This window comes from Corvus cornix, chromosome 3, assembly GCF_000738735.6.
Source record: "Corvus cornix cornix isolate S_Up_H32 chromosome 3, ASM73873v5, whole genome shotgun sequence".
NCBI classification, from domain to species: Eukaryota; Metazoa; Chordata; class Aves; order Passeriformes; family Corvidae; genus Corvus; species Corvus cornix.
Window position 1 is genome coordinate 78,659,661 of NC_047056.1, and position 24,806 is coordinate 78,684,466.

Consider the following 24,806-nt stretch of genomic DNA (forward strand, 5'->3'; position numbering starts at 1 on the left):
ATTATATGGGAAACCTCACAGGAAGCAGATTGTAAGAAAAGAGTATATGGATTAGTGATTTGAGATGCAGAAAAGCATAGGGGAAGCAGCTAAGCTGGATCCTTGAAGAGTGTGATTTATTTAAATATCAGTTGACAGGATCACAGAGGACAAATCCAGGATGATATTGCTCTTAATGAAAGTTGCCTGAACATATCCCATCAGCGTGTTTGACACTGGGCAAGGGAAAGCTGTGAATGGGAAACTTGCTCTGCAGCCGGTTCAGTGCAGATCCTTTGTGAAGACAACAGCTGCTCAGCTGGATGGGTGGGTAGATGGAGGGAGGGATTCAACCAGTTCCCAAAGCTCCAGGTGTGCCTGCTGAAACTCTCTCTAGAGGGAGAATATCTCGGTGTTGGGGCAACCTTGAATATGGTTTTGGAGTCCTACATCCACACATAGCCAAACAATACTGCTCGATAAAGGTGACTTGTCAAAGCACGTTGCATTTTCACCTTTGTAAGACCATTATTTCCAGCTGAACCTGTCTAAAATAAATAAAAATTAGTAAATCCCAGATCCATGTAATCTATTCTTGAAACGTAATGGAACCTCATCAGTAATGTCTGGTAATTTGCTATCAGCTTGGTCAAGGACAGCCAAATTACTTAATTACATGTAACAGTTATTCTGTAAAGACTCAGGGAAACACAGATAAACGTAACTAATCCCTCTTTATTTATTCCCTGCAAACAAAAGCCTAAGGGTATCTGGAGAGGGGAAAAAAAATTTAAAAAAAAAAAAAAAAAAAAAAAAAAAAAGAGCTGTGCAATTAGCATAATTAGGGACGGCTGTCACTCAAAGCCGCGCCGCAGCGCACGGGCGGGTTCCGCGCGCTGCCCGTGCAACGCGGCGCTGCTGCCGCTGGGCGGCGCCGTGCGCAGGCGGCGGGGCCGCGCCGGGCGGGGCCGCTCCCGCTCCCAGTCCCATTCTCGCTCCCAGTGCCGCTCCCAGTGCCGATCCCGCGCCGCTCCCAGTGCCGCTCCAGGTGCTGCTCCCACTCCCGCTCCCAGTCCCTCTCCCGCTCCGCCTGTGCCTGGGAGCTGTAGCACAGGAAGGCTCATGGGTGTTTTGAAGCGAAGGGCCAAAGGAAAGCTCTGCCAACCTCATGTTCTACTCGTAGAAGACACAAGGAAAGTCCCCCCGGAGTACCCCCATTGCTCCTGACCACTTTAGCTGGCTGACTGGCTGGCTGGATAGACAGAGGGAGAGAGTCGACCAGTTCCCATAGCTCCATCCAGCTGTAGGTGTGCCTGCTGAAACTATCTCCAGTGGAAGCATACCTGTGTGTGTGTTGGGGCAACCTTGAAAACTGTCTTGGAGTCCTATATCCACAGTAGCCACATGCTGAACATCCACTGTTTCCTAGCTTCACTGCCAAAGCTGCTTCTCTTTACTTGAGAATAAAATATGATTGCAATCAGGAGAGACAAAACTTCAGGTGACTTGGCACTTTTCTTCCTTGGGTGACTGTATTTCTCTAGGTGATGTCTTTCCTTTTAAAGAAAATCATCATAACAGCAATTTGTGGGATATAGGGTCTGTGCTCTTCACATTAAAACAAGAGGAGTTTTCATTGAACTGCTACTGATCAGGATTAAAAGATCATACCACTGAAGTTGCCTACACTTCATTCTGCAGCCATCTCTGGTTTGTATCTTGGCAACCTCACCTTTCCCCTGGGGCAAGATCTGTGATTCCTGAAGTTACAACAGGTGACCCATGCTTCATATCATGCTCTCTCCATGGAAAAAATGTCTTATGAGCAGTGGGTGGTGATCTTTGATGCTGGTTACTATCCAAATACTGAAAGGATCTTCAGGTTGAAGGGAAGCTTGTGGAATGCCCAAGAAAGCCTTACCTCTGCAGTGGGTGAGGGAAGACTCTCAGCTCTCAGTCCTCTTCTTGGTTATGAACACAAGTAACTCCTCCTTGATGGACACACTCTTAAGTTCCCTTTACAGACTACAGGAACAAAAAAAGACACAAAACAATGAGTGTGCTGGGTGCTAAATGTTAGAATATAATCACAGCAAAAAAAAAAAAAAAAAAAGGAGAGAGAAAAAAAGCAAGAAAAGTCAAAGCAGCCCCTCTGGAGAAAAAAAGAACCAAACGAGAGACTATAATAAATTCTGACCAAGAGATAAAAAAGAATTTCCTTCCTAAAACACATGCAAGACAAGAAATAAAGAAAAAGGCAGCCTGATTATATTAACCAAGTATTAACACCCCTGGCTAAAGAAACCCTGCAAAAAGGAAGGATTAACATTTTCAATAAAGGGGACCAGATATTGCAGTGCTAATCACCAGTGCTCTCCGCTGACAGAAGAATAGAAAATAATGTTCTTAACAGTGTGAAAGAGAACAGGAGGTACACAGGCAAAGAATCAGAGGTTGCTGCTGGTAAATGACAACTTGGTTAGAAAAAGGCACCACAAATAGGGGAAGTCTCTGCAAGAAATAGTAACTATGCAAATTGTCCCAGCAAATTGTCTCCTCTGTGTCGGGCTGAGCTGCAGTTCTGCTGTGCATGTCGAGGAAAGGGCTTTAGCACTAAACATCGAGGCCATGTTTTGCATCACGACTTTCTAGTCACCATTTTTTGAAAAATAGACCCCTAAATGTCCTATACATTGTATAATCTTGCAAACAGCATACAAATTTACTGAGTAGCTCTGTAGAGTAATGCCTTGTGTTTTTGTGCTGCCTGTCATTACAGTAGCAGCCTGCCTGTTACATTAAGGTGCCTGTGGAAAGACAGGGAATTATGTTGTGTGATTTAGTGTAAAGAGACTACAACAACTGAGTCTGCTTGAAGACTTTACAACTGAGTCTGCTTGAAGTTGTTATTCAGCATCGGCCTCTAGAAGCCAAGCAGGACGGGGCTATGCCCATCCCTACAGAACAGGTATTATAGGTAAGGAAATACTGGGCAGGGATCTCTGCTAGGAAGGAGGGCTGAAGGAGGTGAGGAGGGTGGCTGAAGGCTTTAGGCTTCTTCCTGCTGCCACCCTTGTTAGCACTGCATTTCTCTGTGATAGCCAATGGCACCCAGACACTTTGGATATCCGGAGCTATGGGTGCATGTGCACTTTGTGCTGCTTGGGTGCTGTAGAGTTGATGTGGCTCTATGTATGCATTAAGTTTGGTATCACACAGCGTGTGATCAAACCTGTGTCTCCTTCCAAAAGCCTCCTCAGAGAAATGTAGTTCTTATGCATCCCATTATGAGAAAGCTTGGGTTCAGATAAAATGCATCATTTCTGGCTGCCATAGAATTGGAGCTATAGGTTATTTTTAACCTCTTTCATGAGATGATAAAATACTGGGGATTTTGGGGATAAAATACTGGGGTTTTGCTCTTCCCTGTTTTCATGCAACACTCCAGTACAACCGGGACCTGTGAGAGCTTCCATTATATGATATGATTGAATATAACCAAGAATCCTCTTGCTCCCTACCCTAAAATGCCTGCAGAGCCAATTAACATTCACGCCGTACACAGGTAGCATTTTGTCCGTTTCTGAATGACAGTTCTTTGGAGAACAATGCAGATACACACAGTATTAGATTCCACCACATTTACAGACTCAAGGAGAAAATTGTCCTCTCTTGAGACTTCCAGGGCATTTAGGCAGGCAGAATTTAATTACGGACAGTGTATAAGGATGTTCTCTGAGCTTCTTGGAACAAGAACGAAGAAGCGGTAGCAGGACCAGGAGCACAGGCAACCCACAGGTTTACTCAGAGGGCTCCTTCCCAAGTTTGCTGAATCATGAACAACTCTGACGCAGGGAATTCTCTCCCTGGTGCTTGTTTCAGTCTGTGCTGTGTTAGGGTACAGAGCTCTGGTTTACAATGTGTTTTTATTTGGCTGGGGGTGAAAGGTTCTCAGTTTTAAGTATCTTTTTCCCCCCATTAACCCATACAGTGCCACGGAGTCCACTCTATTATCAAAATTTTATTCCTGGATCCAGCGTCAGGTTTCTCTGAAGTTTCCTCAGGGGCCCTTCAGTTCATGAGAACACTGTTACCAAGAGATTAAATGAATTAAAAATTGATGACTGTTCTGTACTGAATGTCTTGCAGTCAAGGATATTTAAACAGATAGGAGGGAGGGTGGAGGGAAGATTGTTTGCCAGAGTATTTTTTCCCGTTTTTAAATAATAGCTTTATGGGGACAGGGAGGAAGATAGGGAAGGGTGGAGCAGGCGGAGTATCTGCTGGTTCTGGGTAAGGAAATTCCTCTTATAAATGCAATACTGAGAAAAAATAGAGTGCTCTAAGAGAGGCACTTTGCCTAAACAACACAGAAAGCACCCGGAGAGAGATCAGAGAATTTTGCAAATTAATGTCGTTTGAACCCAAATCCTGTCCTGGCAGGGCTGGGCACTTTCATAAAGGATGCTCCCCATGTGAGTTCCTTACAGCTTCTGGGGATGGAGTGGAACACAGCCCAGTGCCATGATGGTGGCCCACTGTGGCTGCTTCATAGAAGGGCAGAGTGCAAGGCAGAATGAGCAGAAGAGCCATTTGTCCCAATCTACCCAGATTTAGAGTTAGCCAAGATTCAGTGCTGCTGTAGTCCCTGTTGGCCATGGGCTCTTACCTGGGCTGTCTCATGGTTTTTTTATACCATCCGGTGTGATGTTTCCTGAGATGGGAGCGTGCGTGTGTTTGGCAGATGTTTGTGCCTCTGTTTTCCCCAGTGCTGCTGCTGGAGGTGCATGGAGAAGTGATTGGCCCTGCGTCCTGGCCATTCAAAGAGAGTTTCAGGTCCAGGTCTGCTTTAAGTTTATGAGGCTGTTATGGTTCACATGATATCATGTTCACAGTTCAGCTCTTCAAACCAAGACCAAAGTTCCAAAAAGTTCTGGTGACTACGGTTCATTTGTCTTCTGATTCCCAGCTGGAGACAATTTTAAAAGAGGTGTCCTTTACAGTGTCTGCTCTGAACTCGTTGGGCACCTTTAAAGGTATCATGATCTGAGTACTCCAAAGCACTTCTCTTTTCTAAGAATGATGCTTGAACTCCATCTGCACCCCTAACTTCACCTCAGAAGCTCAGAAGATGCTGTAATGCACAGAAGGTAAAATGTTCATAGATGAAGACAATTTAATCCTGATGGATCAGAACTGCTAGCGAAGAGGTGTAAAACTGATTTATGTGCACCATCTTTCTGCCTTTATTCCACATAGAACACCAGTAACTTTTGGCATCATTCCAGTCTGGATTGGTGATTGAGTGGCCTTCTTCCCTGTCCTTACCTGCATAAAAATAACAGCCCTGAGTCAGTGTCAGTAGTAACAGAGAACCAGTCAAGCAGAAGAGGGTATTTTGTGTGCTGTGAATTTCCATGCTTTAAGGTACATCAGCTATGAATATGAGATTGGATTTCAAGTTCAGAAATACAGATACATGGAAAAAACTCCATAGTCCACTGGGTAAAATCCACAAATCCACTGAGCGAACTGCTACAGGCTCTCCATGTGTGCCTGGAGAGGGAGAGAGAGAACAGGAAAAAGTGAAGGAGAGCACTGAAGAGCACCTTGTTTACCATGTTTGGAATATAAGTCCAAACAAATGACAAAACCTGTAACATCCAGTCTTGACTCAGAGATGAATGAATGCCTCAATAGATCCTTAGAGTAAAACAGCATTAGATCCTTCCTTGTATGATTCAATATATTGGCTAACTCATTAAAATGAATGGTCTCAGTGACCACCCAAGTTGTAGTTTTCTTGTTTCTTTAGAAACTAATAATTTCCTCAGAATTTAAAAACCATTTCATTCTGAAAAGTAGTTATTACACATTCATGTGAGCTAATATTATTGTGGACCATCTTAGTTGTATTAAAACCACAGTCATTCAGATTTCGAAATGTAATTGACCCACTTAAAGAACAACAGTTGTGAATTTATTTTTCATTCTAGTTTTGCCCCATGAAATCAGCCTGTTTTCTTTAGAGAAGAATGAAGAAGGAAATCCTCAAATACATGGATATAATTGTCTTCATTAAAAGCTGGCTGAAAAGACTTTATCCTGTGGGATCTACTCTCTGTCTCTCTGAGGTAAGTTCCCATGTATTTTTAATGGGAAACCTATTACCAATCAAACCTGTATTCTTGCACTGATACATGAAAGTGGATGTTCTGTACTGTTTCATCGTGCTGGGTCTCCTGGGAAGAACAGCTCATTATGGCGTCAACTGTCCCTGCCCTTTGCAGAAAGCCCCACCAAGGTCATATCAAGAGGTGATGGATAAAGGCAAGCTTTAACCCTTGACCTTGACTTTCCTGGTGCTGAGTGTTAATAAATCTACATTTAGGGGTAGATGTTTTCTCCCAGCTGCTTTTTGTTTGGGAAAGGGGGTGACATGCTGTCGCACAACAGGTTGCATTTCCTAGGGCAGTGCTTGTGCGTCCCTAGCACAGGGCCCCACACCCACCATGGAAGGATGGCTGTGAACAGGGCTTAGGTGTGTGATGGGGTTTAAACCACATTATAGTCTGAGATGTCTGGATATATGGGCTCTCTTATTTTCACCAGGAAAACAACAAGGTTTCTGTTCTTTCTGCTGGAGCATAGGTGAGGCTGAAATGTTTGCCTCTGTCATTGTTTTCAGCATGTTGTTTGAAGTGACCTTCAAGTGGCTAAAACCTTTTAAAAGGGTCCCCTCCTTATCTTATCCATGGGAAACCAGCACTGATGAATACCTGGAAGAAACAATTCCTTTGAAAGCTTTCAAAACTACAGGGATATCAGGAGCAGTCTTCTGCTCTCTTTTTCAGCAGCCTCTTGCCAGGTGACCAGAATGCTTTTCCCAAAGTTGTTCAGTGCCATAGATTTACGTGTCCAGGAAGGAGCAACTCCAGCAAAGGCGAGGCCTCTCTCCTCTTGTCTGCCTTTCTTCCTCTGTTACTCTGCTTAATTTTCTCCAAATGCTCAGTCTTCCTTTTTTTTTTTTTTTTTCCCCATTCCCGTCCCATTTCCCTCAGCTCTCTTCAGTGAACAGCAGCAGGCTTACTCCATCCTCTGCATCATTTTTCCTAGGAGCTGTAATGCTGCTGGCTCTTATGTTTCCCAGTGGGGAAAAGGGCCATTTGGGACACACCTCAACACAGATTAGAGAATGAGGAAATTAATGTCCTGGGCTGATGCAGTGTGCTTCCAAACACTTGGTTTCTTTTCTGATGAGAAGTATTGCCCTAAAACTTCCAGTGCATGAAAGCTGCCCGTGCTAAGTGAGGTGGAAAAATTAGCTCCTGCATAGAGCTACTCTCAATGGCTCAGGGCATTTAAGTGCTGTTCATCTTCCAGGGAAGTTAAATTGCTCTGTTCCTTGTGTCCAATTAGCTCTATAATCAACTTAGCAGGACGTGGAGCAGGAGTGTGCTGAGATGGGGTATAGTCATTTTGTCAGAGGATATATTCAGATTGATCCCAAATCGGGGCAAGGACCCATGAGGGGATCTTGGAACAAAGGGCAGAGATTACACCGAGCTACTTGGAGCCTTTACAGAACTGGAGGAGGGGGAGGAGGGAGTGCTTTCTGCACACTGGAAAAGAAATACCAGAAATGTCAGAATTACCAAGCCCAGGAGTTAATGGCACAAATGTTTGGGTTTTATTAATTCGATGTAAACATTCCAGATTGCTGTAAAAAATAAGCAGCCAGCAATAGCAATGAGAGGTGAGCTTTAGAAGTACCAGGGTTAGCAGATAATTGCAATTGGCTCTAGTATTGTTCCCTCTTGGCCTTTCTATGCAGCAAAGCTTTGTCCCGTGACTCTGCAATTTGTTTAAACTCCTCTATTGCCAGAAATTAATTTAGCTGTATCTTTTTGGGTTTCTGATTCTACACAGGATAAATAGCTGGAATGGAACCTTTACCCCTTCTAAACCTCACAGTTTGTGCAAACAAGTTAGAGGAACAATTCACAGCCCTGCTGTTAATCAGCCAGCACTTTGGAAAAGTGAGATCTTTCAGCACAGCTCCTTTGAAGTGGGCACCAGTCCAACATTTACTTGCATGACTGGCCAAGGTGACAACTGATGTCAGAACAGTTCAATGTGACACAACCCTTTTGCATCCAGGGCAGGCTCTCTGAGACATCACTACTCTGTCTTTGCATAAATATTTCTGACAAATGTCCATTTGCTCCTTGGATGAGTTCTATCAAGCCCTGGCATATAGTGCAGAGATCAAAACAAAGGCCACATGAGTATGTCAGCAATCCATAAACCAGAGAAGCAAGAAAGGCCAAGAAGGAAATATAAAGACCTTCCTCCAATGAGGCAACTGAAACTGCACTATGTTTTTCTCAGCATTCAGAGTAATCTGTAGAGCAAGGAGGCAGAAAACAAGATGGAGTGGGAATAAGCAGAACAAAAATTGCCTTCTGGTGGCAGATGATATAAAAGCACAGCATTAAGTGTACACCCAAAGTGTGTGCTGCCATTCAATGGGACCTTGATAGGCTGGAGAGTTGAGCGGGGAGCAACCCAGTGAGGTCCAACAAGGGCAAGTGTAGGATCCTGCATGTGGGGAGGAATAACCCCAAGTACCAGTACAGGCTGCGGACTGACCTGCCGGAGAGCAGCTCTGTGGAGAAGGACATGGAAGTCTTGGGGGATGACAAGTTGACCATGAGCTGGCAGTGTGTCCTTGCAGCCAGAAGGGCCAGTGGGATCCTGGCGTGCATCAGGAAGAGTGTGGCCAGCAGGCTGAGGAAGGTGATCCTGCCCCTCTACTCAGCCCTAGTGAGGTCACATATGGATTGCTGTGTCCAGTTCTGGGCTTCTCAGCACAAGAGAGACAAGGAGCTACTGGAGAGAGTCCAGCAGGGACCACAAAGGTGATTTGGGGTCTGAAGCATCTCTCTCATGAGGAGAGCCTGAGGGAGCTGAGCCTGTTTAGTCTGGAGAAGAGAAGACTGAGAGGGGCCCTCATCAATATGTACAAACATCTCAAAGGCGGGTGTCAGAAGGAAGGTGCCAAACTCTTTTCAGAGGTGCCCAATGACAGGACAAGGAGCAGTGGCTATAAACTAAAACACAAGAAGTTCCACCTCAACATGAGGAAGAACTTTTTTACATTGAGAGTGGCAAAGCCCTGGAACAGGCTGCCCAGGAAGGTTGTAGATCTCCCTCCCTGAAGATATTCCAAACCTACCTGGATGTGTTCCAGTGTAGCCTGCTCAAGGTGACCCTGCCTTGGCAGGGATGTTGGATTGGATGATCTCCAGAGGTTCCTTCCAACCCTAACGATTCTGTGATTCTGTGATCAAGTCTTGAGGTGTGGTTGACCCACTCGGGCACTTGTGATGGTTGTGTAGTGTTGTCAGTAAAGGCTCATCCAACTCAAGTATGAAGTCTTATGCTTTTGACCAAGCAGTAGTCTTGTATCTTGCATTCTCCTTCTTCCTGATCTCTTCCCTTGAGCTCTGGTTGATTTTCAAGGAAGAGGTATTTTCTTCATGCCCTTCCACATCTGTCTCATGTTTCCCCTTCTCCTCACTTATGACTGTGTTGTTTGTGCTCAAATTTTGGTGCAATGGGTCCTATGGCTGTGCTGGCCTCCTACTGTGTCATATGTCAAACTTTGGGGTCAGGGCATCATCCCCAGTCTCTCTTCTGCTGTCACAGAAAACAAAAAACTTGGGCCTTTACAACTGCATATGAAAGCAGTATCATTTTAGGAGCAGGCAGTGGTTCAGAGTTTCACATCCAAAGCATGAAACTTGATGGATTTGTCTACATTCAGGGACTTCCTGTCATCCCCAGTTTCATCCTGTTTGATACAGATCTCCTGCTGGGTGACAAGTGGTGTGAGCTTACTGCAGCAACAGAAGGTGAGGGGAATAGTTTTTTTTAATGCCCTAGGGGCACCCTTTGTCCAGATTACTCCTTTGTCCTCACTCCATATCACTGTCCTTTAAGGTTCAAAAGTTGCCATGTGTCCTCAGCATGGCTACAGGAGGGGAAAGATAAATGAGATTGTTTCTCTCCCCCAGCTGTACTGAAGCCAAATAAACTTTGCACCTTGTTGCAGACAGAATTTAGTATTTTCCTCCTGGTAGCCTGCCAAGCAGAAATCTTTACAGAAAAAGGCATGGTGATAGAAAAAGGCCAGAGCAGGAGCCTGTGTCTGTCTCCCAGGTCAGGGAAAGGTCAATGCACATTAAATGAGTATTGCTGGTGCTTCTGTTACAACAAGGCCTAAGCAGTTCAAAGCCAGGCTGCATCATCTGTGGCTGAAAATAATTTGCAGTGCTGCTTCCTGAGCAGCAGATTGGCTTCCCATTACACGGGCTAATGAGAAAGTGTCACAAGTGGTCTCAGTAATAATCTGCAGCAGACACCCTCCCGCCCCTTCTCAGCACACTTGCAGAGATTTTGATAAGAGAAAGAAAAAGAAAGAGAGAAAGAAAGAGAGAAAGAAAGAGAGAAAGAGAGAGAATAAAGAGAGAGAGAGAGAGAAAGAAAGAAAGAAAGAAAGTGAGAGAGAAAGAAAGAAAGAAAGAAAGAAAGAGAAAGAAACATGTTTTCACCGTATGTTCTTTTATATGCTGAGCCTGAATCTGCAATTCAAAGCAATGGGATCAAGAGGACTGGAAGCAAGAGGTGCAGAGGGGTGCGTGTGATTACATCACCACCCGACTGCTATTCCACTAAAGCTCTCACAAAGTGGAGCTCTTGGCTCCTAAGGGCAGTGTATTGCACATCCATGGCATCATCTGATTATACAGTGGCATTTTAGGATTTCCCAGGTAAAGGTATCTGGTTTTGAGACTAGTCTTTTTGCAACACGTCCACTCCACCTCTCCCTGGATATTCTTGCACCTAGCTGCCAGCAATAGAGCAAATGTCCTCTGATGCCTGCAGTGTCATGCTGGTTTGGAGCAGAATCTGGGTCAGGGCAGAAATGAAAAGATGCTGACCACAAATCAGTGCTCACCACTGAGCCAGCCTCCTGGTTAAGATACAGTGAAGGGAGGCACCTGACCTTCTGATTGCAACAGCATGGGGATTAATACTGGGCTGGTGTGTCAACAACAGTACTAAGCTGTTACATTACAAGCTCTTGTTGGCCATGCAATATATCTCTTTTTGAATTTGGATAGCTGAGGAGGCAGCCCAGTGCCCTCTGCCCCTTAATCCACTTTTGTTTCCAGTGCAGATCCAGGGAGGAACAGCAGCAGCCTTTGTAATATACTGCCATGATGCTGACAGGTCAAACAGCACCATGATCATAAACCACTTCTTTCCAGGGTAAGGCCAAGGTGTGCAAAGATCGATTTTCCTGCTTTGTATGCTTCCAGGAGCCTTCACTAATTGCACTCTGTTACTCATGGGCCATTGCATTAACCCTGGCTTTCTAAAGGGCCCCACCAGAATCACTGCAGACATAAAACCAGCAGACTATACCTTATTATGTATTGTACATCATGTTGCAGAGGTTATGAGAGTAAGAAGGTCCTCCCTGCTGCATTCTGGGTCAAGCCAAAACCTTGGTGGAGAAGGTGAAGGGAGGATGATTTCTTTTTCCCTAAGAAAAGGTGGGCATGGTAAAGCTTTCCCAAATTAAGGGTGGGGTGGGCAGTGGGCAAAAGGGGCAACAAGCAAGGAACAGACTGAGAAGCATGCGAGAGAAGAAGGAGGCCTGTCATGGAGGCAGGCTTACTGCCAAGCCTTAGTGGGGTATTTTTGGCTCAGGAAGGCACTGAAAGTTGAACAAGGACTGGAGGAATGTGCCTACCTTTCCAGGACCCAGTGGATAGAAGGAAGGTTGTTTACCAGCCTTTCTAGTTCATCTTTTTCAGTCACTCTACCTAAATTTTCCCCATTGAAATAATTTACCTAAGTTATTAGTTATATGTTTTATTAAGACCTGATTCTATGAGAATCTGGGATAGTCTTGTGTCTTCTGTGTGATGGATCCAGCTGGAAGAGACAGGAGATCAGAAGGTCTGCCTCAGGTCTCTAGTCTGTTTTGGACACACACAACCTGGAAAGTGTGGTGTGTTCAGTAGGGGAGGTGTTTGCTATTATCAGCATCACTTGAATAAAGAGAATACCCGCAGGGATGATGCCCTACATATGCTCACAGGGCTTCAGGGCTGCTTGTAAACTTAGGTCCCCAGTCCCTTGAATATCTTTCTGGACCACCACTGCAGTGCCATCTAAATGTCTCACCTGGGGACCTTTTCTGTGGTGTCACAGCTTAATAACTCACTGGCTCCTGGGCAGGTCTCACCCTGGTGAGGAGCCAGAAGCTTCCAGCCGAGACTGAAGGAAGCTCTGGACCCGCACACCAATTTTTCCGCAACCATAAAACAAGTCACACATTCTGAGCCCAGATAGCTAAACTAGAGCATTCTTTATGTTTAATCCTCACCAGAAGCCACAGAAAATCCAATACAACCTATGATAAATTACAGACTTCAGATGGAAGACCAAAAAGGTGCATTCTTATCACTGTGCACCTGCCTTTTTCAGCACATGCCTGATTTGGACTCAAAACTCAGTATTTCTTCCAAAAAGTAGCTTTTAACCTAAGATATGGCATGGCTCTGTTCTCCAGAGCAAGTGATTACTATTATAAACTTGAAGGGTTACTAAAAAAGTAAGCATGAAGAATTTCTGTGAGAATTTTCTTGGCCATTGGTAAAAAGTTTGCTTTAATTGGCTGTGAGTGCTGTTTCAGAAGCAGGCCAGTCTAATAGCATAAGGCTAGCTACCATCACGTCTCCTTTTTGCAACAGATACTTGTACTGCAGCATTGTGAGAATTTAAAAAGGGGGGGGGGAAAGGGGCAGAGAAGAAACAAGACAAAGAGAGAACAGAATGAAGTGAGTGACATTAGTGACCCATCTGGTCACCTGAGTTCAGAGTGGTTCGAGATTTTGAAGACATTAATACATAGGAGTTCTATACATTAATACATATTGTACATTTAATTCTCTAATACTAGAGAGGGTTGTTTTGCCCTTTCTGTTAGATTGTAAGAAGACATAACCAGACTGTGAGTGCTGGGTCTGACTCTTCATGGGATTTTGTAAGGCTGGGTTAACCAGGAGACCCATGAAATCGGGACCTAGCATTTGGGAGGCAGCCCCTCAACTAATCTGTGCTACTATGTCGCTTAACCTCAAATCTAGAAGAGACATTGAAACCCGTAATAAAGCCCCAGGACTGGCAGTCAGGACATGTTACAGACAGGAACATCACTGGGGTCTAAGCTGTCAAAATACTAACTATGAATAATAAGAAGGGATGGTTGAAGGGAGGAAAGGTAGTAACTTTCAGGGAATAACAACACTTACAGGTTAATCCTTCTCTGCAGGTTAATCCCTCTCTGCGGGTTAATCCATCTCTATGGTCTCCTTGTCATTTAAAGTTCTCCTGCCCTTTCCACAGCATAAGAATGGGGAGCCGTAACTGCTAAGAAATAGAAAATATTTCAGCCTCTGGGATTCTGCCTGATCTGTGTCATTGCCATTAAATGTAAACTGTCCTTAAACAGGCATCTTCAATAGAAAACTACTGAGTGGGAGAGAGGGAGCTGAGACCTCCGTGGCTTGCCTTCTGGTGCTTTCTCTCTTTCAACAGTGCAGATGTTACTTTCCAGTCGGGTTTAAGAGAGAATCCCTACTGTTGAGAAGATTAAGGGATTAAACAGAAAGGGCTCCATTGCAAGAATTTCTCTTCCAGCTGGTGCTCAGTTGGGGTAGAAAGTTTTCTGAGATAGGGAGATACAGATATGTTGTGCATACAGATATATTTGGCTCCTCTGATTAATTCAATGTTAATACAGTGTCACATTTTCCCTTTGGAGAAAATTAGAGTAAGATAGTGCCACATGCTGTCAGTCTTTAGAGGAAATCTGTAGGGACAATTGAAGTCCTGAAATTATTTTTTTCAGGCTTTTAGTTTAGACTCATGGCCCTCCTCCCTTCCCCATGTAATTTTAACATTTTTTCTTTTCGTTTTATCACAAGTGTCAAAATTACAGATCTATGACTGGATAGAGTAGGTGAACTGTGAATTTTTCTCTCTTTTGCTGGGTTAAGCCCTACCTTTCAAGTTATTTTATACATAAAGACATTCAGCTGCCTCTGATCTTCATGAGCTTTCTCTTGGTTTCTTTAGAATACAGAAGTGTAGGGCTCAAGCAATCCAAAGCCCATTGAAGTGAATGGTCTGTAAAGATTAGAATGCCTCTTTCTTACCATGTCTTTTTTGGGGGCAGAGAGTGTGGCACAGAAGGCTGGGTGTATTGGGGAGGAAGAACTGTACCCAGCCTTTCCTCTTCGTCAGCTGTTACCGGATTGCTAATGCACTTTAAAGGTGGTTTGAACTTAAAAAACTCACCTAAAATACAGAAACACATCTCGTTTTGTATTACACTGAACAGGCACCCAGTGCAGTTAAGAAAGGTGTAAGAACAAACCACCAACTGGATTGACTAATCCCTGCTATGTGGGAAAACGTGCAGCTCATTGCTGGCTTTTTGGTGTAGCATTTTCTTCCCATATTCCTTGCTCTACATTATTTCTACCATGTTCCTTCTTCAGATTCACCTTTTTCCCTTCCTTCCACTTTCTTTCTAGAGGGTCTGATCAAGGAAGCCTGTTAAGGGCATTGCCAGGTTCCAGATCCAGTTTAAACGTGATTATTACTGTGGACACACCAATAACCTAATCAGTCTTCTTCCTCCATCAGACTCACATTCCCCCTATGGTTGTTTTACCTCCTAAATCTGATTTACTGGGGTAGGAAACTTCAGAATTGCAAAGTTTGTCTGCAAATGAAACAGAATGAATTCCCATCCTTTCTAAGTGCCTTGAAGGGGAATTATAAAGGCTAGTCCAGTCTCTTCTAAATGACTTATATGATTACAGGGGCAGTAGTCAGGACAAAGAGAAAAGATATCACATATTGTCTGTACAAGTCACTCGTATTTTATAGTCATTTATCCTTTACTTCATAATTGAAAAAGGAATCACCAGCACAGAAATTTCTTTCTATTTTCCTGGTAACCACAACAAAGACCTTACAGATTCAAGGTACATGGGTTCATATAACTTGAACTGGGCATGATTTAAACCAAGAAAAGGAGGGACATTCTCAGTTCTCCACTGGGCCTTTTTTAGCTGAGGTTTTACCTTTGATTTTGTTTGTTTGATTGATAGTTTTGGGGGTTTTAAATGAAAATCAGCAGAGTTACAGCGCCATTAATACTCGCATGTTTGTTGATACCATCCATGCTGTTGTGGACAGCAGCAGTGTGAGTTCTTCAGAGACCCGTGGATTCGTATTTCCCCAGCCCCACCCAATACAGCTGTCAAGCAGTAAACGAACTGGTTCCTCATGTTAGTTTAGCATTGGCTTGTGACCTATATTTTCCAGGATGCTTTATCTGCCTCCTTACCAGCACTCTGAGTCCTTCTCAGGGAAGCCCAGCCCTGCTCCTGTGGCTCCCTGTGCGCAGCCCTGGGGCCGCTGCAGCCCCCAGCCAGCTGGAGGGTCCCAGCTGGTGTGCTGCCACCACAGCCCTGCTGGGCTGGTGCTCTGCTCCGCCTGCCCCAGAGCACAGCGCTTGTCGCTCAGGGGGGACTGACACCAGCTATTAGTTGTGATGGACGCACACTTGACTAGTTCTGATAGTGGTATTTTCTTTCAGGCTGTGACATTATTTGAACAGATCACCTTTGTTTAGCACTCACTGTGCTCTCATTTGTCAAACAGTTGTCTTGAAACAATGTGACTGTACAAAGTTCCCAAATATGTCTATGTCTGAAGCAAGTTCTCTGTTTTTCAGTCCTTCAGGTGCCACTAGCAGAAGCCCAAACACTTTTGTGAAAATACAGCTTGGAAATAATTAATTCCCTGCTTGAGCACTCAAGAGGATTTTCCTTATTGTGCCTAACTGCTGGGAGCATGTTCAGCTGCAGCTCAGTCAGAGCTCTGACTGTTCCCTACCTTTTATGACAGCTATTTTTGTTAAATGGAGTTTCTGGAGGGAACATAGTAATACGGATTAGAGGATTAACCGGGCAGACCCCTGTGTAGGGTATGTTCTTGGTTTCTGGAAAATTGTCCACATTTTCCTCATTTGGCAACCCTAATGGATAAGCAAGCAAGCTTCAGAGCCATGTTGCAGCAACTGCCAGGGCAAGCAAGTTGGAACCATGTAGAAGTGCAGTCTTGCACACATAGAATCATAGAATCATCAAGGCAGGAAGAGACCTTTGGGATCGTCTGGTCCAACCGTCCACCCAGCACTGCCACTGTAACCCCTAAACCACATTTCCCAGTGCCAGATCCAGATGGCTCTCGAACACCTCCAGGGATGGCAACTCCACCACCACCCTGGGCAACCTATTCCAATGCCTGACCACCCTAAGAGTGAAAAATATTTTTCTAATGTCTAATCTGAACCTCTCCTTCTCAGTTTAAGGCCATTCCCACTACTCCTGTCACTGCAGCCATGGCAGAAGAGACCAGCTCCAAAAACCTCCTTTCAGGGAGTTGCAGAGAGCAGTGAGGTCCCCCCGAGCCTCTTCTAAGATGGAAGATGGAAGCAGTCAGAGAATTGCCTGCCAGTGAGTACAATATGTATATTGTGGTGCCACAGTTCAGGAAGGAAACAGCTAACAACCCTTTCAGTAGCACAAAAACAAGATAACATTTTGTTACAGTACATCGTGTATATCAGCAATCACAAACTCAAAGGAGTATTGAAGATATGCAGAATGGAAACCAGCTAAAGGTATCACAATACATTTTCATTCTCAGGCAGGCAATTATCTTCTCACTTTTTAAAGAAATAATGCTTTTGAATGCATCAGCAAGCTGAAAATGAAACATGTTTTCAATATCAGAGGGGACAAATTCCTGGTCAAATTGGAAATGTTTGTGTAATTTTTAAAATCTTAAGCTACTCCCACCCCTCTCCCCAAATACCCTTGATTCATTTCAAGTCCAGTAGGAATTTTTTTTTTCCTGTTGACTGCTAGAGGGCTGCTAGGGGCTACCTACAGCAACTCAAAGCAGGACTGTCACCAGCAATAAATTAGATAATCTGTGGCTTTGTTTAGGTGAGTTTAGAGATGATTTGTGGCTTTGCTGTTAACTGCCAGATGTCTTCGTACTGTGCTGGGGATGGATTCCCACAGAGGTGGGCTCACTTCTTAGAAATAGGGAAAACAGCACATTCTGGTGGGTTGTACTCTGCCTGCTCAGTATGGCTCAGTACAATGTTAACAGTAAGTGTGCACACATCAGCAGAGATGATGAACTGTCCAATAAGAGATCTCACCAGATTTTAAAGCTACTGGGCACTAAGAATGTTTGTATTTGTGGTTCCACACCACACCTGAGTGCTGTACTCTACAGAATTATCAAAGAACCTGATTAGTGTAATGAATTTTGATTCTGTCCAGAAGCTGTAACAAATCAGTTTGATGAGCCAGTATCACCTGAGGAGTATGCAGGCCCATAGTAATTCCTGGCAAAATTAGAGGAAGAAAACTGTCATTGCAGAAAAATAAACTCGCATGCTGAAATGTACACTGCACAGAGAAACTGAGCTTTGTTATTTTACTCAGCAGGATCATGTGGTGATAAAGTGGGATTGCTCTGGCATTTCAGAATTTCTGTTCTGTGTCGTAACATGGTCCTCAAAATGTCAGAGCCTTGAGGAAGTGATGGACTGGTTTCTTAGCAGGAGCAGATCCCCAGAGCTACCCTGGGTGCACTGATTTGCACCATGTGGAGATTCTGTCAAAATTTTAGACCACAAAGAAAACAATTAGGGGAACTAAGCTTATTAAATTTTAATAAAACCTTTGCTTTTGTAAAACTTACGTATTTCCTTATCTTTACTTATAAAAGGGTGCATTTGTGTAGAGAAAGGTTGGACTTTGCTAACCCCCTTTGCACAAAGCAGCACAAGCCCCTACATGGCTGTGTGTGATTATTACATTAACACATCTCTATGGTTACACCACAGAAACCTTTAAGTGTGAATGCATTTTTTCTTTTAAGTACCAAGATGTTCCTGATGGAAAAAAAATGACCTCTTCTTGGCTCCTGAGATAGAGTCAGGGATGTGATTAATGCTGACTGTATTCCACTGTTTTTCCCTGAAGACTAGCTATTAATATTTTCCAGTGATGTATGTCCTTTCACTTAACCACAAATGGGTGGTCAGCAAGGTATCTCAGCCCATATTTTGTCTTAAAAAAGCACTTTCACTGTACCATCACACATATGGCCTTTGACTTAATACCCACAGCCTGATCCCTTCCAAGAATGCGTGAATGGACACCTCATCCCATCTTACTTTTTTCCCCGGTTATCTGCTGTTTAAAGCAGATCCAACAGCCTGTGAAATGGTGGGTATTTTGAGATTTGGTATATTACTGGGTTAACTCATAGTGGCAAGTTGCTGAAAAGCTTTACTCATCGGTTACTACGTGCTCTTTGATGTATGGCCTTGCGAAGCCGGTTTGGTTTGGCTTTATTTTTGGTTCTATCAGTTGTACCATTAGGTTGGCCCAACAAAATAGCTGACATTTTCAGAAGGACCCACCTCTTATTTTCTTTTAAGCAAGCATATTAATAGAGAAGAAAGGTATCCAAGATCCAAAGCCATGCTTTATTATACAGATGTGCACAAATAAATAAAACAACACCCCGAAATGAACCACAACAAGAAAGAGCAGCCGAACAAACCAAGATGCTGATGGGTGAGACAAATTAAAATAAAAGGCTTGAAAGAAAAAATGGTTAATAGAAGTTTCCTCACTTTTCACTTTTTTTCTGTCCAGCAACTTTCTTTTTTTTTTCTCAAAGTCTATGAATTCCTTATTGCCCTCTCTAGATTCTTAGGAAAGTTTGCTATCTTCTCCAAGTGCAAATCTTTGCTTCCTGCTACAGGCAGTCCTTGTTGTCCACCCAGATACTTCTTCTGCCCTGTGGTGCTGTCCACTCTGTGCTCATGGTCTCTGCCATACTGCATTGCTGCCAAGAAGGAACAAAGTTTCCTTCCTGTTGCTTCTCCAGGGGTTTCACCTCACCTGACATTCAGGACAAGCCTCTCTCGGCTGCTGCTCACTATCACAGCCTCCTTAGCAGAATATCCTGTCCTCATCCCAGGCACTATCTTGCTTAATGCTGTAGGAACATGCTATGGGAAGAAACTTTTGGCATTGGGCACTAAGCATGGGTTTATTACAATTTACTTTTGTTGTCTTCCCAATATCATTCATTATAACAACCTTGATTTCTCTTTAGATTTGATTGCAAGCTGCACAGGAGTGGGGAAATCAGCAGCTGACCAATACCCTGCACAGACAGGATCTTTGCCAGACATCCTGGGGATGTTCTCAGAAGAGATCAGGGCAGTAAAGTGACAGTGGAGGCAGCCATGAGGTAGGATTTGTGTGCAAAGGGTTCTAAAGGAGTGAGACCTGGAGTGTTGGCACAAGCAGCCTTGTGGCTTCACAAGTTAATGTCTGCCAGGGCATTTTCTGTCTCAGCTTTCTCTCTTTATATTTAAGCTTTTATATGACTCCATATCTGGAATACAAGTTCTCCAGATGCAGTGTCCCATCATTTTGTCTTGTTACTGACCTTCTGTCTCCTTTCTGCTCATCAATTCCTCATTCTGTGTCCTGGTGCCCAGAAATGGAAGTGTCCTGTTAGAGTCAATTTTAAAATGTATATTTGTCGTGGTTTAGCACAGCTTGGGTTTTAGTTAAGGAGAACTAAGTAAGTAATGGGTTTTTCAAACTAAACCACTACAATATTCTTTTAAAAATTATGTTTTATAATTTACAGTAATCTGAATGCATTTTTTGAGCCCTGCAATGATTGGACCCTCTTAGCACTAACAGATTAGCATCAAGAGCACACTTGTATATGAATTAGTATCTAGTCCTCTAATAATATCCCAAACACCCCAGTTCAGTTCTTTAAAAACATTGGTAAGCCTAAGTGTGCTGTTTTCCTTCATGCAAACAAGTGATAGAATGTAGAAACCAGTGAGCATGCCCCTGGGGTCTGGGAGTCTGGGCTTCATCAGCTCTTCAAGCAAATCTCACAGAGAAATCCACAAAGTATCAGAGTCACAGAGTCATGTATATATGCTTTTCCCCTTCAAGAGACTTCTTCTGCTCTGAAAAGCTGGGGCACAACTGTTGTACATGCAACTTCTAAAACTGCCTCTTCACCTCTTGGTGAGCGACCATTTTGACAGAAATGTCAGTATTTCTGCCTCTGAAAAATTTTGATGAAAGGAAGGGTGATAGTGTCCTCCTTTCTAAAGAGCTAACAGCAAGTGGCGTTCCTCACTCAGAAAATTTTCTTGAAAATGCCTGTCTCCCAAAGACATATAACAAATCTCCTGTTCCAGGAGGCAATTGATATCTTCATGTGGAGGGCTTAATAAATTGAAGCACAGTGGTCAGCTTCCCAGAAAAATGTCACAGAAGGGCAAGTGTCAGAGAGAAACTATAGTAACATGGGAGGCAGGTACAGAGAAGTGGCAAAGTCCAGACAAATCAATTCCTGCTGCAGTTTACCATCCTAAAATTGCATGAAAATGAAGGTGAGCTGAAAACCTAAAATGCTTTTGCAATAAATAAATGAGTAAGGTTTTGGAGGACCTATATATTATTTAATGGATGTGGTCTGAGCAGGTGAAGCCCAAAATTTCATTTAGTTGTGGGTTATTTCTTTGTGTTGCAAGACTTGGGACTTACGAAAACCATCTAATTAATTTATTGGGATTTTTTTTTGCCTATGATTGTTTTCTTGCAGTGTCTGCAGCCTTCCAGTGTCTGCACAGAAGTGCACAGGAGCCAGGAAAGTTAAGGCAGTTGTAAGCAAGTTCTCCTAGCCACTATGATGATACCAACGATCATATAAATCAGCCAGCTCACTCATTGATGCGAAATGGTAAAAAATAAATAAGACTTGTTTTTAACTTAGTTCACTTCAGATGGTCATAATCGAATGCGTATAAATATTAGAGATAAGGATGTTTTTCCTAAATATTGCCCAGACTATGATATTGATTTCAAAGGATGGCTCCTTACTAAAATCAGTAATTCTGCCTAACAAAATCACAGACAGCCTCATGGAGCAACAATAATATTTGGATTTATATGTTCAAAGAACCCTAGATTTAGGGTTTCCACCCATCTTAGTATATTTTAGAGGTATTTACAAACCGCAGCTAAAATTGAGGTGGTTAGATTTAGGCCCATTAAGACCACTGTTGAATTTTTAACTGGTTTGTTAAGAGTTTTTTGGGGTTTTTTATCTGCAAAGACCCAGCAGAGCTGATTTAATCGCTAACGGCAAAAGCAAGGCAGAGTGGTACGCTCCTTCTGTTGCTTTCAGAATCGATAATGTCATCTGCTGCATCAGAAGAAACGTAAATCCTTAAATTTAGATGTCTGGAGCACAGTTTAGCTGTTCCTGTCTTACTCTGGTATTTGAAATACTTTGCAATGTGAACACTCAGGACTGATGTCTGCTTCCTAATGTACCCAGTGCTGGATGTACCCTGTGCTCTCTCTGTTAACAATCCTTTAGTAGGTTTTTTAGCACTTGGTGCCCTCCGAGCAGGCAAGGCTGTGTGGAAGACCACAGAATGTAGATTTGGCCAAGATTTTTATAGAAGATGCAAATATTTTAGGGTTGTTGAGTAACATTTTATGTCGCAATGAAAAAGACAAGCTATGTTTACCCTTTAGAAATAACAGATGGTTATTGTAGGGTGTGGGGAGAACAAACACAGAGGAATGGGTTGTTTCCAATGGCGATTTTAGCATACATGGAAATTAGAAATATGTGGGGATGAAGGTGAAAAAGTAAGTTCTAAGGAGGCAACATGGTCACACACAACATATTATTCTGCACACGAATTCTCAGTTTGGAGCCATGTTCATTCATGTTTTCTTTTGAACACCCAACCTGGACTTCCAAACAGATGCATGAACATATGGCAGTCTTGTGTCTTTAATGTCTTTAGATGCTAAATTGCATTCCAAGAAGCTTAAACTACCTGAAGTCCCATCTTCAGAATAAACTTTCCTGGGAAAGGAGTTGTAGCGGGCTATTCTGCGGTGATAGTGGGAAATGACTGACTTGTGGGCAAAAGAGGAAGGATGAGACACAAGAAAGTGTCTTAAGGTATCATTCATTAGAGGAAACATGGGAAATTTTTGAATTCTTCTTCAGAGGCTTAGACCTACCATGTAAACATTAGGAAAATTCCATTAATACACTCAAGTTCTCTATTACTAGCTTGATTCTTACCTCATGAAGCTGTCAAGGTTTCCAGATCCCAAGCCACTATCTCCACCAGAAGCAGAGCTTCCTTGTTCCGCTTTCTCATAACAGAGCAGATGCCAGGCTGGGTCTCTGCTGAGGCAAGAAAGCTTGCCGGGAGTCCAAACCTGGTGCAGGCACAACCCTAATGGCTACAGGGTGTGCTGCAGGATACAGGAAATAGGGCCCATTTCTTCTGCTCACTCAAGCGCTAATTCTCTTCAATGAGAAATTAAAAGAATAAGATCTATGTGAACAGGGGAATACAAGTTGAAATGGGGTTGACCCACTTTCTTTCTTTTCTTATGCAGCACCTCCTAAATCATGCCAGGGAAGATGGATTATACTTTCAGTCATGAGATAAACCTGTAAACTAGTTCTTGTCTGCAGCACTTGTGTATTATAGATCTTGTGTCTCCTGAAAGATGAATAATTACAGTCCCTGGGGAGACACTCTTTCAAAAATGCAGTCATCATGGATTCTGCAGTGTGGGATAGCTGTATGGACAACGATGATAAAATGAACGGCCTTCTTGTCCCCAAAAGGCATGAAAGTGAAATGGGAAGAAAAAACAGCTCTCATTAGATTAATGAGCAAGGCTTCCAATTTCTGGACAAGTTTCTGTTTCCTTTGCTTTGATAAAATAAATACCATTTGATAAGGACAACCAAGTACCATCAAATCAAACTGTGGCATTAACCAACTGCATATTGAAAGATATTATTAAGTCTGATTTAAAGCAGACTTCTCCCAAAACAATGTCCTATGGAAAGAATGGATCCTTCCAAATAAATTGAGTGAATTTTATTTGCCTCTTTTCCTGTTTGGCAATCTGTCTTCATTGACAACTTGGTGAATCAGATAACAAAACCTAATGAGTTGTGCATCATAAATCTGTAATGTATCTCATGGAAGAATTCTTCCACGTGCATGTGACAATTACCCTATATTTAGAATTTTGGGCATACCCATTATCTAAGTGCTACACAAAGAAGAGTTTATAAGAATTCTCTTTGAGCATATGCTCTGAATATAACATTCAGAGGTGCTACATAGGGTCTCTTTTCAGAAACCTTTTTGAAGTGTGTATTGTAAAGAAAGTAGTGCAGAAGACACAGCCATGGTTATGAAGCAAATGAGCTTTTCAAGTTGAGGCATCTTTTGGGGTAGATGCAGAGTTGATTGCTACCACACAAGCAAAAATCACTAAGTGATACTTCTCTGTCTGCCTCTGTTTGGTGCCACTGAACCAGGTAGTTTCATTACTGGTGCAGCTGTACTCCAACTTTGCTGCTCTTCGTGGTACTAACAGGCATACTGGTGTCAGAGACTGAAAACAGTTCATGCCTCTAACACTGATATAAAGTTTTGCTCATTATAAAGAAGCTACAACTGAAGAAGCCTCCCTGAAGAGTGGGACTTTGGACTGAAAGTCAAACTGTTGATTAGATAAAGGGAAACACATTGGTCAGTCACCTCAGGCTGAGGGAAAGGTTTGCATCCACAAAGGCCAAAGCCACCTGCTGCAACTATCCCTGGCTGAGTTTGGGGTGGGGGGAGAGCACAGCTCACAGAAGCCAGGTTTACACAGACTCCCCCCAACCGAGGGGGGAGGAGGAGATTTTGGGTGCATGGTGTAACCTCTGGTGAGAGGCAACAAACAACCATCCTCCCATTACACAAACTGGCCCAGCTGTGGAACCCCCAACCCCACAAGGCACATCCACGGGACTTTCACATGAGAGGCTTGGCCCCACAGGGCTGCACGTGGTGCAACAGACCCAGAGTCTGCTGTGAGAGACTGACCCCACCCCAGGGGGACATGGCCGGACGTGCCTGCCTAGCCTGAGCATGTACACCCGTGGGACTCTGTGCCTTCTGGGGGACCTTCACCACCAAGAAGACCAGCTGGAGAGGATCAACAGGACATCTTGGGGTCCACGGAGTGGTGATCTTTTCCTTATTCTGTCCCTGTCACTCTTTCTGTCCCCCCCACCTATTTTCTACTTCTTTCTTTCTCTCTCTTTCTCTCTCTCATATTTACCATCAAATAAAACCCTTACTATTGTCACTGGCATATGGTCTCGTTTGCACCTTAATTCAGGCAGAGGCATTTCTAAGAACCTTAAAACTGAATCATAACAAATGGTCACAGAGACCCAGCTACCCTCCCACCAAGAGATGCCATGCTCTCAAAAGGAAACAGAATACAGTCAGGCTTAAATTGCCTTTGCCTACCAACAATATTTGCCATCATGCTCCATTTTACAAAGAATCAGACATTGCTTCGTCAATGCATTGGCCTAGGATTGATCTGGGTAGCACAAAGGAGACAAGATTTAATAACTATGCAAGTCAAAATGACCTTTCCAGAAAGGTGACAACAGCTGCAAGTGCATAGAGACACAGAGCT

At 43.4% G+C, this 24,806-nt stretch overlaps 1 long non-coding RNA gene across 1 annotated transcript in view; it reads right to left on the bottom strand.

The window, feature by feature from the left end:
* Window positions 1–938: 938 nt before the first annotated feature.
* Window positions 939–24,806, bottom strand: part of LOC104692348 — a 77,899-nt gene continuing 54,031 nt past the window's right edge. Inside the window, exons 2-3 of the long non-coding RNA XR_752349.3 lie at window positions 4,649–5,307; window positions 939–2,004 (exon numbers count right to left, since the gene is read on the bottom strand). This is a non-coding gene — a long non-coding RNA (uncharacterized LOC104692348). The remainder of the gene's footprint in view (window positions 2,005–4,648; window positions 5,308–24,806) is intronic.